Below are 17,304 nucleotides of genomic sequence, written 5' to 3'. Positions count from 1 at the left end.
AAAAGCATGTGTTGTCACAAATGTGATGCCATTCTAACAGTTTTGTGATATCACAATGTGACACAATGGTCATGACCTCTGGCAGTATGAGGTCAGAGGGGATTTCTGATATCACATGTCATACCAGAAATATGAGATTGGAAACAGATTGTGAGCTCACAAAGGGCCTAATATATGACAATGGCAACATGTCACAAAACTTTTAAGGACAGGACTGGTTTGTGATGGCATAGCAGGTTAATGATATCACAATGGCAATGCGATGTCACAAGGGATTGTGATATCAGAATGGTTATATGGTCAAAATGGGTTTCAGAAACAGAATGAATTCCTAGAATAGGCTTTCACACTGTTACATCTATGATGTAACAATGTCACTGTGATTTATAATGCTATGATGCCATTATCGTTTGGTGATGTCACAATGAGCTGATGGTGTCATAATAACAATTTGATGTCACTGCTGATTTATGATGCTACAATGGTTATTAGGTCACATTATGTTTCTGATATCAACACACATGTCAAATTTGGAATACAATGAAAAAGTTGGGCGCTGGTGGCTAACACCTGTAATCCAAGCTACTCAGGAGGCTTTGATCTGAGGATAACAATTCAAAGCAAACTCAGGCAGGGAAGTCCATGAGACTCTTTTTTTTTTTTCTTTTATTTTATTTGTGAACATACTGTACAGAGGGGTTACAATTACATGGGCAGGATAATGCTTAAATTTCTTACCAAGAATTGCAGACTCCTCCTTTGTTTACCCTTCACATCCCTTCCCAGCCTCCCCCTTTTCCCCCCCCAGTCCCAATCCTTCTCCTCCCCACCCCCCCCCCCCCGCACCGACGTTGTAAAGCTCGTTTTGGACATGACAACTTGTACTTCTCATTGTTGCAATAGGTCTACCTGTATCCTTAAACGACTTGTTTTTCCCCATCTCCTCCACAAGTTATACTGACATCAAATATACTGAAAGCAGGGGTTATACTGTGGGGGAGGGACATACAAAGCAACAAAGAAATAATCTTATAAATGCGTTAGAAACACATGCAAGAAAGAAAAAAACATTAAAATACATATCTAAGGGTTCATTTTCTTAACATCACATTATCTGACCTTTTCCGCTTGACTCATACATATACTAGCTATTGCAAATGAGGGAAACCATGGGGCCTATGTTTCTTTGGGCCTGGCTTACTTCGCTTAATATAATTTTTTCCAAGTCTTTCCATTTCCTAACAAATGGGGCAATGTCATTCTTTCTGGTCAACACAGAACTTAAAAAATGTCAAAACCTCCCATGCTCCCGGATTGGAAAGATTAACATCGTGAAAATGGCTATCTACAAATTCAACGCGATACCTATCAAAATTCCAACCTCATTCTTCAAGGAAATAGAAGAGGCAATCCAAAAATTCATACGGAGCAATAAAAGACCCCGAATAGCAAAAACGCTCCTCAACGGAAAGAACACTGCTGGAGGAATATCAATACCAAATTTCAAACTCTACTATAGAGCCATAGTAATCAAAACAGCTTGGTATTGGCATAAGAACAGACCTCAGGACCAATGGAATAGAATTGAAAACCCAGAAATGAACCTACAGACCTATAGCCATCTAATCTTCGATAAGGGAGCTAAAACAATAGAATGGAACAAAGGCAGCCTCTTCAGTAAATGGTGCTGGCAAAATTGGTTAACTACTTGTAGAAAACTAAAACTAGATCCTTATATATCACCCTGCACCAGAATCAACTCCAAATGGATCAAAGACCTCGAAGTCAAAGCAGACACTCTGAAAACATTACAGGATGGAATAGGAGAAACCCTAGGTCTCCTTGGCTCAGGCCGAAATTTTCTGAATAGAGACCCTGAAACACAACAAATCAAAGAAAGGTTGGACAAATGGGATTGCATAAAGTTGCAGAGCTTCTGCATGGCAAAGGACATAGCTAGCAAGATCAATAGAAAGCCCACGGATTGGGAGAAGATCTTTACTAGCCATACAACGGACAAGGGTCTCATATCTAAAATATACTTGGAACTCAAAAAATTAAATCCCCCAACAACAAATCCTCAAAGAAATAACTGCCCAATAAACAAGTGGGCAAAAGACTTAAAGAAAAACTTCTCTGAAGAAGAAAGAAGGATGGCCAATAGACACATGAAGAAATGCTCACCATCCATGAGACTCTTATATCCAATAAAAACCACTAGAAAACCAGAAGTGGCGCTGTGGCTCAAGTGACAGTGTGCTCGCCTAGAACTGAAGAACAGGGAGAGTACCCAAGCTCAGATTTCAAGTCCACGCCCCACGACCCACACACGCAAAAAAAAAAAAAAAAAAAAGATTAAAAACAGACATTCACAATCTGTCTATAACATCACAATGAAAATGTGTCCTCATAATGCTATGTTATCACTGTAGTTCTGTGATGTCAAAAGTAGTTGATGCTGTCATAATGAGAATATGTCACATTGGTGATGTCACAAATGTTCGTTATGTTACAATGGCATGTCTGATATCAATTGTCAGTTCATAATGAGGGTATAGTTACACAAAGAGATTGTGATGTCACAAAGGCCATGTGTTTTTTCAATGGTGCTAAGAGGTCCTAATAGGTTTGGGATGTCACAATGTGATAGTGATGTCAAATGACAATGAAAGTTCACAATGGGTTTGGGATGTCACATTGGTGATGAAATCAAATAGTTTTGTGAAGTCACATCTCATAATCACATGTCCAATTTCAGTTGCTACTATTTCACAATGAGGATACGAGTTCACAGAAGAAGACTGAATATAAAAGGCCATGAATTTTCTAAAATGCTATGAAGACATAGTAGATTTTTGAAAAAACAATGGAACAGTGATATCACAATGGTAATGTAGGTTGCAATATTATGACTTAATAATGTTTTGATATCACAATTGGTAAGGCCACACTGGTGATGAATTTACCAGGTGTGTGAGGTCACAATAGGTTGGTGCTATCAAAATGATACATGTGATCTCAATTGTCATTAACTCTCAATGAGTATATGAGCTCACAAAGGAACTGTGATGTCTCCAAAAGCATGCGTTGTCTCAAAAGTGATGCAGTAGTAACAGGTGTTAGGACAAAATACTCATAACATCTATCAGTGTAATGTCACCATGATCTAGATGTCAACTGAATTCAGGTATCACATTTCATTCCTGGACTGGGTACGAGAGGATTGCAATTTCACAGTGGGTTAGTGATATCACAATGGAAATGTGGGATCACAAAGGGGTTGTGCTACCACAATGGCTATTAGAACACAATGTGTTTCTACTATAATAGGTTTGTGTTGTCACAATTGGTGGGAAATGTCACCATGCCATGCCAGATCTCAAATGTCATCAATTCACAATGAAGATATGAGTTCACAAAGAGACTGTGTTGTCTCCAAAGTCATGTATTGGCACAAATGTGAAGAAGTCCTAATAGATTTATGAGTTCACAATATGATACAATGGTCTTGATATCTATCAATGTGATGTCACAATGTTCATGATGTCAGAGTCAATTTCGAATATCATATGTCATACCAGAATCATTATGAGTTTGAAAACATTATAAGCTTACTAAAGGCAGCATATCACACAAGTTATGATTAAAAACTCAAGGTCTTTGGAGCTTAAATTTTTTTTCTTTGAAATTGTACCCTCATTGTGAACTAGTAGAAATTGAAATTACACATGTCATTGTGATATTACAAACTCATAGTGACATCACAAATTCATTTGGCCTCATCACCACTGTGACAACACAAACCCATTGTGACATCACATTGCTGTTGTGCCTTCGCAATCACATTGTGACATCACAAAGCTATTGTGAACTCTTAGCACCTTTAAGAAAACACATGACCTCTGTGGCATCACAGACCCTTTGTGTACCCATAGTACCCATATCCTCATAGTGAACTTATGAAAATTGTGATCACACATAGCATTGTATCATCACAAATACTTGAGCAATAATTATGACTGTGAAATCACATTGTCATCATGACATCATCATCTCATTGTGACATCACCAAATACCAATGAAACCATACCATTTTTTCTTTTTTTTTCTTCTGCGTGTTATTTATTGTAAGTATAGTGTACAGAGGGATTGCAGTTACATTAGCAAGGTAATGAGTACATATCCTATCAAACATTGCTGCCTTGACATCATATTGTCATTTGGATGTCATAGACCCATTGTGAATGCCTATTCTTTGATTTCATTCAATTTCAAATGTGTCATGTGAGTTGATTTCAGGAAACCATTGTGAACTCATAACTTTTGTGACATCAAATCTCTTTGTCACAGCACATTGCCTTCATTATATCACTAACTCACTGTGACATCAAATACTTCTCCTGTCCTCATAATTTTTGTGAAATGCCATTGTGGTATCTTAGGCCCTTTGTGAGTTGAAATACTGTGTTCGACCTCATATTTCAGATATGACATGAGATATCTAAAATCCAGTGTAACATCATGATATCACACCACTGGACATCATAACCATTGTGTGACTTTGGACATCTCAGACCTGTTAGTTCTTCACCTTTGTGACTACATATACTTTGGTGACATCAGAATCCCTTCCCAAACTCATATACACATAATGAATTAATGACAATGAGATCCTACATGCCATTGTGACATCACCAACCCCTTGGGACATCTCAAATCCATTGTGACCCCTCATTAGTATGGTGTCACCAATTGTGACCTCACAACATGATTATAACATGATGTTGAGACATCACATTGTCATTGTAAAATCACTGTCCTATTGGGTTTTCACATGCTATGACCTCATACTATGAAGCTTCTTCTATCACCTGGTATCCTCACATTGAATTATGAGTAATTGAAATTGGATATATCATTCTGATATTACAAATAAACTGACATCACAAAACCATTGTGACCTCATCACCAATGTGACATCAAAAACCCAATAAGACTTCTCATTTCCATTGTGACATCTCATTTCCATTGTGACATTATGGATCACATCATGCCATTACTAAACTATTATGACCTCTTACCACCTTTGAAAACACACGTGACCTCTGTGACATCACAGAACTTTTTTTGTATCCATATCCTCATGGGGAACTAATGACACCTGACATCAGACATACCATTGAAACATAACAAATCTTTTCTGACATCATCATAATTGTGACATCATGTTGCCATTATGATACCATCAGCTCATTTTGACATGTAAAACTACAATGACATCATAGCACTGTAACATCACATTGTCATTCTGATGTCATATACACGTTGTGTTTGCCTATTATGTTATTTGATTCTATTTCTAATGTGGCATGTTTGTTGATATCAGAAACCCATTGTGAGTTCATGACCATTGTGATATCACGGTGCCTGAGTAGCATCACATTGCCTTTGTTATGTCATATTGCCAAATTGATGTCACAAAGGGAATTTTGATGTGACAATGGTTATGACAATACAATGAGTTTCTGATATCCACCCATATGCCCCATTTCAAATACAATGAAATCACAGATCAGGTATTCATAATGTGACTGTGATATCACAATGACATAATGGCAAATGCTATAATGTCATTGTCATTTTGTGATGTCACCATAAGCTAAAGATGTCATAATAACAATGTGATATGACACTGGTTATGACGTCACACAGGGTTTATAATGTTACAATGGTTATGAGGTCACAATGTGTTTCTGATATCAACTGATATGCCACATTTGAAATATTATGAAATCACAGGATATACATTCACAGTACATTCACAGTGTGTCTATGACAGCAAAATGGCAATGCTATGATGTCACTGTAGCTTGATGATGTCACAATGAGCTGATGGTGTCATAACAACAGTCTGATGTCAAATTGGATATGATGTCACAAAGGGTTTGTGATGTCAAAATGGCATGTCAGATCTTAATTGCCATTAGTATATAGTGAGGATATGAGAATGAAATTATAATGACATACACAAATGAACTGTGATGACACATGTGTTTTGTCAAAAGTGCTAAAATTCCTAACAGGTTTCAGTTTTCAAAATGTTAATGATATAAAACTGGGTTAGTGATGTCAAAACTAGTTTGTAATGTCACATCTTATTTCAAATTTCACTTGCTACAAGTTCACAATGAAACACGTTCATAGAAAGAACTTGATATCCCAAAGGCCATGAATTTTCTAAGATGTGATGAGGGCATAATAGATTTGTGAAAACATGATGGTACAGTAATATCACAATTGCAATATGATATCAAATTATGTCATAAGAGTGTTATGTGACAATAAGTTGGTGATGCCATAATAGTGATGATTTCAAAATACCTTTGTGATGTCGCAGTAGATTGCTGATGTGACAATGACATGCCTCAATTGTCATTAACTCACAATGAGTATATAATTTTAGAATGTGATTGTGAGGATTCCAAAGGGATTTGTTGGCACAAATGTGATGAAGTCAGAACAGATTTGTGATGTGACAATGTGACACAATAGTCATTACATCTAGCAATGTGATGTCACAATATTCATGATGTCACAGTATATTTCTATTATTTCCCTCATTCTAATCACAACTTTTGGAATAGAGCTATGTGCTGAGTCCTTCATAGGGTGCTCTGTGCTGAGTCTTGCACAGGGAGCTATGTGTAGAGGCTTTCACAGGGTGCAGTGTGCTGAGTAATGCGAAGAGTGCCACGTGCTGTGTCCTTCTCAGGATTCATTCTTTCATTGGGTCCTTGTAAGAGCTACATACTGAGATGATTATGCAGACAAGAAGTTTGAGTTCAAATATGTCTCCATGGCAGGGACAAAATTATGTATTACTGAAGACTAGTGAGTTGTCTCCTGAAGACAATTGTTTTGTTCTGCTTTGGCTAAGTCATCACCTTGAACTCAGGGCCTAGGCTCTGACCCTTACCTCTTGGGCACATGGCTACCACTCCACCATGTGGAACCACGGACCCCCTTGCAGCAGAGTGCCATGACCTAGGGGTCGATAGCTGCCTTCTCAGGAAGCTGAGATCTGAGGATCTGGGTTCCAAACTATCTCATACACAAAAGGTCCTATGAGACTATTATGTCCAATTGAACACTAAGAAACCTGAAGTGGAAGTTTGGTACTTTTGGCTCATGTCTGTCATCCTAGCTACTCAGGAGGATGAGATCTGAGGATCATGGTTCAAAGCTAGTCTGGGGCAGAAAAGTCCTTGAGACACTTAGCTCCAATGGGCCACCAGAAAACCTGAAGTGGCTCTGTGGCTCAAGTGGTAGAGCACCAGAATTGAGCTGAAGAACTCAGGGACAGCACGCAGGCCCATACATCATCTGCTACAACGAACAACAACAAAAAAGCAGAAACAAACTAACAAACCTGAAGTAGAGGGCTGGGAATGTGCCGTAGAGTGCTTTGCATATATGAAACCCTGGCCTTGATTTCTCAGGGCCACCTCACTAGCAAAAAGCCTGAAGTAGCTCTGTGGTTCAAGTGGGAGAGAGCTATCCTTGTTCAAGAAAAACAAGGTACAGTGCTGAATTCAAGCTCCATTACTGGTGTCTGCACGCACACACAGGGTCACACACACACACACACACACACACACACACACACACACACACACACACACACACACACACACACAGACCAGAAGTGAAACTAAGACACAGAATGGTAAAGCACTAGGCTTCTGCACTGAGCTCATGTTCAGCACCCAGGCCCTGTGTTCAACCCAAAACCTAGCCACCCAGGGCCCAACAAGGAGAGGTCAAATGTTTCAAAACATGATGAGCTTCACCATCCCTAGATGACAGGAATCTTTCTGACATGTGATATGTGCTTATATTTCCCAAGGTTCCAGAAACCTAGGAAAGGCATCACAGGCCCATAATCGCCTGCAATTAAACATTTCATTAGGTTCAATATCCTAGTTTTCTGCCTGAAGAACTCCTGAATTATATTGAGCACTGTATCTGAACACCGGAATATAGTCTCACAAAGGCAGGATAAGTGCAGGGAACTTGGCCTGCCAAGGGAGGTTACAAAAATGAAGGCATCCTGTCAAAACAGAGAACTGGGGAGAGAGATAGCTTGGGGTACAAAGAGGCCTTTTTCTCCTGGCCTTCAGAGCCTACCCACACTCATCCTCACTAATTGGTCCAAATGGAGTTGTTTCACCGCTGTACAGGAGTAAGGCCTTTTGTTTGCCAGTTCATACAATGAGTGAGACTTCTTCCCACAGCATGGGGTGGGAAGAAACCCTCAGGCTACACTGGGAACAGTAAGGAGAGTCCCTGAACATGCACTGTTTCGAAAGCACTCTCTATGCTATGAAATCATTGTATTAAAAACAAATTTCCTAGTTTGGTGCTGTTCATTATGAGTACTCTGAAACTATACCTAAAGGAACATCCATACATACGCAAAGACATGGAGGTACAGGCTCTTTTTGCGAGGGCAGGTCCTGGGGTTGGATTATGAGCCTAGGCATTATCCCTGAGCTGCTTTTGCTCAGGTATTGCATTAACCTTCAGTCGCAGCCCCACATCTGGGCTTTTCTGTGATCTCTTAGAAATAACAGTGTCATGGACTTTCCAATACTGGCTGGATTCAAACTAAGGTTCTCTACATCTCAGCCTCCTCAGAGCTGAGATTAGAGTCAGCAGCCACTGGCACTTCCTTTTCTTTCCTTCTTCATTTTTTACTCTGGACAAGCTGACTTCTTAACAGGGTCATTCCATTGGTTTTAATTTATAAGTAAACTACCCAATGTTCTTTATAGCTGCTTTCTCTGAAAACGATTTTCTCTCCTCATCTTCTACTCTGGTCACAGGTTTGCAGCCAAAAGTGAGAAAGGAGTGTTCCAGGATTTGGGAGCAAATGTCCACAGGACATGCCAGTTCAGTCACTTAGCATTGAGCTGCAGTAAATTTACTGTCTCAGGATGAGTGGATCGAAACCTGGAACGATCCTCATGCAGTCTGAAGTGCTACTTTTGCCTATAAAATGACCTAATAATTATGAATGTTTCCAACCTTAAGTATCTAGAACACACTAGAAACATCTTCCAGTTTCTGTTTTTCTCTAGTACCTCTTGAGATTTAGACTAAAGGTTTGTGTGGAGCAGTTCCTTGGCGAATCCCTGAGGAAAGTTGCTAGAATCCTCCTCAGGAGATTGCCGTCCAAAGCCAGCCTGTGCAGGAAGTTGTGAGCCTCTTTTCTCAAATAAACCACCAGTAAACCAGAATGGAGCAGTGGCCCAGAGGGTAGAGCTCCAGCTTTGAGAGACAAAGCCAAGCAGGAGATACTGGCCAGAGCATGCAGGAAAGCCGGCGAGGTGCTCATGTCCAATTTTTATCGACCAGATGGCTGGAAGTGGAGCTGTGGCAGTGGTAGAGCCTCAGCCTTGAGTAACACAACTCAGGATTCCATAGGGCCCTGAGTTTAAGCCCTGGGATGGCCACAAAAAAAATTCAAAGAGAGAAGGCCAAGTTATGTATCAGTGCCTTACCTACTTATGTGTGTAATACCTCCCTGAGTGGAAACAGACCATATGCAATGCTTCTGCTTTTATTTACTGATTTATTTTTCAGAGATGCCTGTTGCACAAACTGCATCATAATCTTCATTTCAGGCCCATCGCTTTTCTCTTCCAGGGTTGCAGGCCAGTGTCCTTATATGATGCACACTTAGGCTCTCAGCAGGGTTTATTTACATTTTATTATGAGGCCAACACAGGAACAATCACAAATCAGGCAAGGGAAGACAAGATCAGGTTTCTTGGATGGAACCGGTATTCAGAAAAATTAACTTGGGGACGAAAAATGACAGCCTACTTATATAAAACTACCATTAAGAAAAAGATGACGGGGCTGAGAATGTGGATTAGTGAGAGACTGTTTGCCTAGCATGCAAGAACCCTGGGTTCGATTCCACAGTAGCACATACACAGAAAAAGCCAGAATTGGTGCTGTGACTCAAGTAATAGATTGCTACAGATAGTGCCCAGGCCTTGAGTTCAACAGAGAACTGGCAAAGAGATAAATAGGTAGGTAGGTAGGTGGGTGGGTAGATAGATAGATAGATAGATAGATAGATAGATAGATAGATAGATAGATAGATAGATAGATAGATAGATAGATAGATAGATAGATAGATAGATAGATAGATAGATAGATAGATAGATAAATAGATAGATAGATAGATACAAAGATGATAGATGAATCTGTTCTTGGATGTCAAGAGGGAAAAAGGGAACAATTAGCAGTCATGAGGCCTTCTGCAGTTTGCCAGGATACTAGTATCGCATTCACATAACCACAGAGCAGGAAGACTGTCTCTCTCCCGCTTCTCAGGCACATGAGGGCCCCAGAGCCAAGAGGGAAGAGCCAGGTTCTAACTAAGGTGCTTGAAGAGAGAAGAGAAACGGCCCTGCTTCTCCTTGGACTAGGGATTGGCATTAATGATGGGCAGAATGAAGGAAGGAGAATGGACTCACCGAGGTAGAAGAAGGGCCTTCAAATCTGACAGATGAAGAGTGAAAAACCCACTCCTTAAAACCAGAGATCAGGGTTTTCAACTCTGTTCCTCCCCCCCACATACACACACACTCACACACTAAACTGGCTCTGTATTGGTAACCTAAAGATAGCTTGAGGCTCCCTTCACCTGAGGGAGGAAGGTTAATCAGTCATTGTTTGAAGAGGCTGAGAAAAGCCTGACCCTGGTGTAACTCTAACAAATGTTTGAAGTCCCCCCCCCCCCCCCCCGGTTGCTGGTTGTGCCTGGAATGAATAAGTGGTTTTGCAGCTCACTTTCCTGTTGAGTGTGTCTTTTCTGCCTCCTAATCCTGCAGGCCTTGGTCTCTTCACCTAGCCTGGCTTTTGCAACTATTTTCTGTCCTTCAAATACAGTGATACAGTGGAGTTCTTCCTGGTAACAGGGCTAGGGCTTGGACCATGAGAACTTAATTTGAACCCAGGATGAGTCAATAATGTTTCTTTCCTGCTTCTATAGCTTGAGAACTGTAAGAACATTTAGAGTGCAAGTAAATTCTCATCACCAAGGGAAACCCAGGAAGCTCTTGAACATCTGACCTTTCAGAAGTGGAAGTCAGAGTGTCATAGTCTTTCCTACTCTGGCTGACTTTACCCTGTGATCCTGAGACCTCAGCCTCCTAAGCTAGGGTGATGGGCGTGAGCAACTGATTCTCTGCTAGGTTCAGAACTGTAATGACATTTTCAGTACAAGTCAACTGCTTATCACAAAGGGCTTGGGGAGCATATTAACTCTTTCAGAACCCTGTAGCACACAAGGTTATAATGCTAGAGTCTCAGAGGCTGGGCATATGGATCTACTAAACTTGAACCTTGAGCTCTGACTCCAATTCTGGTGTACATCAGCATTCATTTTCCAGAGAACATTCTCTTAATTAGCAAATAGGAAAAATACTTTGATTAACCCTCACTTTTTTCCAGTTGTGTGTCTCGAACTCAAGCCTGGGCACTGTCCCTGAGCCCTTCAGCTCAAGGCAAACAGTACCAATTGAGCCACAATGTCTTTTGGTGGTTCATTGGAGATAAGAGTCTAACAGGCTTTCCTACTTTTCCAGATGTGAGCCACCAGAATCTGGCCTTTTATTTTTGAAAGTCCTGGGGCTTGATCTTATGGCCTGGGTACTGTCTCTGAGCTTCTTTTTCTCAAGAATAGAGATCTACCACTTGAGCCACTCCACAGCTTCTGAGTTTTTCTAAGTATGTGGTACTGAGGATTCAAACCATGGGATTCATGCATGCTGAGCAAGCTCCTTACCACTAAGTCACAATTCTAGCCCCACCCTTACAATTTTATTCCTCAACTTGCCTATCCTCAAGAAAAGGCCTCTGATTATAAATCATCTAACGAAATCCCTATAGGAAGGTGTCCAAAGATAAAGAAGACAAAACTCATCTATGGGAGAGACTCTAAACATGTGAAGACTGTAACAAATGCTTCCATTTAATTATGTATCATGTTTCAAAACTTAATAGAGTATAAATGAAAATGAGTCAATGTCCTAAATTATTGTGAATCATTTTATAATAGATGTAAAACATGTACTAAATATTATGTGTACAGTAATACTAAATACAATAAACAATAAATAAATGAATCAAATAAAAAATAAAATACAAAATCAATAATAAAAATAATATGTAATAAACATACATATGTAAGTATATATCATATATTACACATGTATAGAAATATTTTTTTCCATTGCAGGGCATTCATTTGGGGCCTCAGAACTCTAGCCTGAATTTTTTTCCTCAAAGACAGTAAGCTTCCCCTTCACCCATGGTGCAAAAGAGTTACCTGGAGGGTGAGATCAAATCACAGCAATTACAGAAATACTGGCCCCAGTTCCATGACAGTGGCTTAATTTTTTTAATGAAAGCAGTTATGTTCATTAAGTTCCATAAAGAGCATTTTTTTAAAAAGCACTGTAGAATTTTGTACAGCTTTTCAGACATCCTTACCTTACCTCCAAAGTGCTTCTCTGAGCACTACATTGTTTCTTTTTTTGTACATTTTTATCGCAAAAAATGTTGTACAGAGGGATCACAGTTACATGAGCAAGGTCATGAGTTCATTTCCTATTGAGCATTGTTGCCTCCTCTTTGTTTGTTTTCCCCCTACCATCCCTTCCCTCCCATCTCCACAACTACTCCCCCTGCAGAGCTCAGTGACTTTTTTTTATTTTTGGCTGGCACGGGGTTTGAACTCAAGTAGTGGCAACTCTGCACCTACCCTCACATTGCTACAGATTTACCAAGACCCTGAGTTCAAAGCCCAGGCTAAGGAAGGAAACTGGCAGAAATTCCAAACTAGAGAGGTTTATTTCTTTTTAATTTAGTTAAATAGTTAATTAATTGTTTTATTTATTCTTTATTTTGCCAACCACGGGGCTTGAACTCAGGTTGTGGCAACTCTGACTCAGCTTCCATCACCCTAGGCTGTGATGAAGTCTCTGGACCCATAGCTGATCCTGGGATCCTAGGCCCTGAGGGTTTGCAGGAAGAAATAAAGTAGGATACCACAAAAAGTGGCAAGCTTCAGAGGGCTGGGGTATTACGTCTTTTTCTTTGCACCGTGGGTCTGAATGACAAGGCTGCAAAGTGGACATGACCTGCCATTGCTCGTACATGCAAGGCAAACACTCTACCCCTGAGCCACCTTCTATTTTCTCATTCCTGGAAGAAGCTGCACATGAAGACAACAGTGATCCTCATTTTCAGTCTGTACATTTGAATACGGAGGAACATCTTTCCTCGGCTCTCCATCAATTCCCAACTTTCCAGTTAGAATGATTTAGAATAATAAAAATGTAAAAAGAGAAAATAAATCATCATGAAAAAAAAGATGCAGAAAATTCACTGTATTTTTCCCACAAGTTCAAAAAATATGAAATATTGGGGAAATACATGGACACCTTATTCCCACTGGCACTGAAAGTCTCTAGTTAGGCAATTCTGATGAAGATGAGTAACAAAATGAAAAAGTGAGAAATCGTATCAATTGCAAGAAAAAAAATGGAGTAGGATCAAGCAAATTTCTTCTTTGAGCTGCTGAAAATAATCGGCTTAGTAGAGTGTTCTGACTACCTTCCATAAAGGCCACTCATGTGAATACTAGGGATGATAATGAATATACCCCTCTTCATCGGGAAGCCTACAGTGGACACTTATACATTGTCCATGAGTTGGTGGCTCAAGCAGCAGATATTCATGCAAAAATTGTTAATGGCTGGACACCCCTGTGCAGTGCTTACTCGTGTAATAATACCAGTGTGGTGTCTTTCTTACTTCATCATGATGCAGATACCAATGCCCAAACTAAACGCCTCTTGACTCCCTTGCATCTTGCTCCTGGGAATATAGATAGCAAAAATACACTGGATCTCCTTCTCTTGAAACATTATATCAAACCAGGTCTGAAGAACAACTTGGAAGAAACTGCCTTTGATATTACCAAAAGGATAAGTATGCATCACTACCTCTTTGAAGTTGTGGAAGGCTGTACAAATTGTTCTATTAAATTGTAATGTTTCGGATAAGTTTCTTTTCTTTTATCTTTTTTTTTGTTGAATTTTATTATTTTACTGTGAAAACACCATACAGAGGGGTTAAAATTACATGGGCAAGGTAATGAGTACATTTCTTACCCAGCATTGTTGGCTCCTCCTTTATTTCCCCTTCCCATAGCTTCTCATCTCCCCCCTACTCCCCTCCCCCCTCACTAACCCTCCCCCTGGCCAAAGTTGTAAAGTTCGTTTTTCTACATGACATCTTGTATATCTCATTGTTGCAATGGGTCAACCTGTATCCCTATTTAAACAATTTGTTTTTTTCCTTCCCCTCCACAAATCATACCAACACCAAATACAATTAAAGCGGGGGTTATACTGTGGTAGAGGGACATACAAAGCAACAAAGAAATCATCTTATAAATATGTTAGAAACAATTTCAAGAAAGAAAAAAAAACATTTGAATCCTTATCTTGGGGTTCATTTCACCTAACATCAACTTATCTGACCATTTCTGCTTGTCTCAGACATATACTAGTTATTGCAAATAAGGGAAAACATAGGATATATGTTTCTTTGGGCCTGGCTTACTTCACTTAATATATTGTTTTCCAAGTCTTTCCATTTCCTAACAAATGGGGCAATGTCATTCTTTCTGAGGGAGGCATAAAATTCCATTCCATAGGATTCTATTTTCTTAATCCATTCATCTACTTAGAGGCATCAAACAAGACCATACTAAAGCTACCAGAACAACTATGTTCATTGCAGCATTATTTAGCATAGTTAAGATATCAGTTACGTTTCTTAAACATCAAAATGCCAGTCCATTCTTTGTGTCCATACAAAATATTTTCACAATCCAAATAACAGCAATATCTTAATGTAAAAATTCCGTGGAATTTTTCCAAGTGAATTGCCTGGCTTTGATGTCAAAATGTGAGTTGTTTGTGTACATCTGTAATGATTTCTGCACAGTTTAAGATTTTTTAATCAGAAATAATTTGATCTTATCTGTTGAAATGAGTGGTACAGAAACTAAAGATATTTCTGGTTCTTTTCTGAAAAAAGTATATTTTAAAATATTCTATATTCTGTGTTTGCATAATATCCATAATCTATTTCATTCTTTCCTAGATATACTTTGAATTCAACATTGTTTTATAATATATATATTTATTAATAAATGTGTCCTTTCAGATTGCATTCCATATAGAAAATTTAAGATTACTTTTTTCTAGGTTCTTGTTTTTGTTTTTTGGTCCAGTCGTGGGCCTGAACTCTGGGCCTGGATGCTGTACCTCAGCTCTTCAGCTCAAGGCTAGCACTCTACCACTTGAGCCACAGCGCCACTTCTGGCTTTTTTTTGCTTATGTTGTGCTAAGGAATCGAACACAGGGCCTCAAGCATGCAAGGCAAGCTCTCTACCACTGAGCCACCTTCCCAGTCCCTTTTTCTAGGTTCTTATAGTAGTATGTTTCTTTGGGATAAAATGACAATGTTAACTAATTTCAAAAGTTTTGTAAAGGTTATTCTATGTAAAGGCCTTTCTAAGGTGAAGATTTAATACGCTGATGTCAAACTAATGTTTAATTCTAACACTTGCATATATTGTTACGCTTGTAATTTTGCAATCAACTTCTTAATAACTGTTTTTCATTTCTGCAACTGAAGAACGAAAAATATGGAATACTTCCCATATTTCCATATTATCCTTGTGCAAGTGTCATGTTAATCTCTGTATTGTTGTAATTTGGGTATACGTACTACTAAAGCAGGTAGTATCCTCTAAATTTAAGTAATTAATGATGCAATCTTTATACAGGCTTATATCCTTGGGTGCCTATTTGTAGCAAGGAAACCTTATTGTTCCTAACAATACTATTGATCTTATTTCCCTAAAATAATGTGTATAGTGGAAAAAAATTATATTGTTCAGTCAATTGCTCACATTTGTGTTTTTTTGTCAATGACAATTTTAAGGCTTTTTCATTTTAGATTTGATCATACTTTGAAGCACTTATAGCTAGGTCCTAAGGTGATGGCTTTTTCAAGTACTTATTTATGTAACTGAGTTAGCTTTGTGGAGCTAATAGTTTCAAAGTAAGCCTTGCTTAAGAGCTACTTCTAAACTTCTCCAGCTTAAATTTTCCCAAATGAGGTCTTACTGGCACAAATGTCTACCTGACCCTTTATCCTTCTTCCATGTAGGAACAGACGAACCAGAATATCCTACCCTGACAGCATAGATTGTCTTACTGGAACAAAACTAATCTTAGTTACAAGGAATCATAGAGAGATGAACATTTCGGACAGAACTGTTCAGACTAGAAGGTATATTATCAAAATTTAAGTGTTTATTATACCTACCATTTCAAAAGTAGGTTAACGCCAAGGTGAAAAAATTCTTCATATGTATGATTTCCTGATGTCTGGCCTGTCTACCTTCCAACCAGGCAGGAACTTACACTACTGACTTTCTATCACCAAATATTTCCATAGCTCCAGGAGAAGTCCATGTTTCTCCTCATTATTAGGCCTTAAATTGGTAATGTTTTAATCACAGTGTTTCCTCTTGCCTCTACAAATGCTAAAGCTTTAGGTCTAACTCTACCTAACACTGAGGTACAGATAATGCAATAATACTTTAAAACAGAGTTGTCTTTGATACCCTAACCACAACAGAACAATGCAAAACATGTGCCCTTTTTATTATATTATATATAGTTAGATATTTTATATTTATATGTGCTGATTTCATATTTCACACAGTGAACCTTAGTAAAATAAATTGATAATTTGACAAATAAATTGATAATTATTTATTCCAATAAAGAGAATTGGAATATAAATAATTAGGTTTAGAGTACATACGAGAATATAAAAAGTATCAATGTAATGTCTTCACTATAAACTTGTGATACCTTCTAAATGTTCTTGTTCTTCTGAATTCACATGGTAAAACAAAATGTTGTTTTCCTCTAAACTATAAAGGATTTTACTCTGCTGCTCTGTTTATTGTTTTAACTCGCTGGTTCCAAACTGTTTTTCTCCATATTTCTGAAGCATACCTATTGATTATACGCAAATTTTTCTGATATCATGTATGCAAGATATTTATCTTCTGCAAAATGTATGGGTTCTAGGATCCCATGTCCCAGTTACCCACATCATCAGATAACAGGG

General features: G+C 38.7%; 1 pseudogene; it reads right to left on the bottom strand.

The window, feature by feature from the left end:
• Positions 1-15,796: 15,796 nt before the first annotated feature.
• On the bottom strand, positions 15,797-15,896 carry LOC122107181 (annotated as a pseudogene).
• Positions 15,897-17,304: the final 1,408 nt, after the last annotated feature.

The sequence above is a fragment of the Dipodomys spectabilis genome, unplaced genomic scaffold, assembly GCF_019054845.1.
Source record: "Dipodomys spectabilis isolate Male_0828 unplaced genomic scaffold, ASM1905484v1 ptg000047l, whole genome shotgun sequence".
NCBI lineage: Eukaryota > Metazoa > Chordata > Mammalia > Rodentia > Heteromyidae > Dipodomys > Dipodomys spectabilis.
This window is presented reverse-complemented; position numbering and strand designations above follow the sequence as displayed.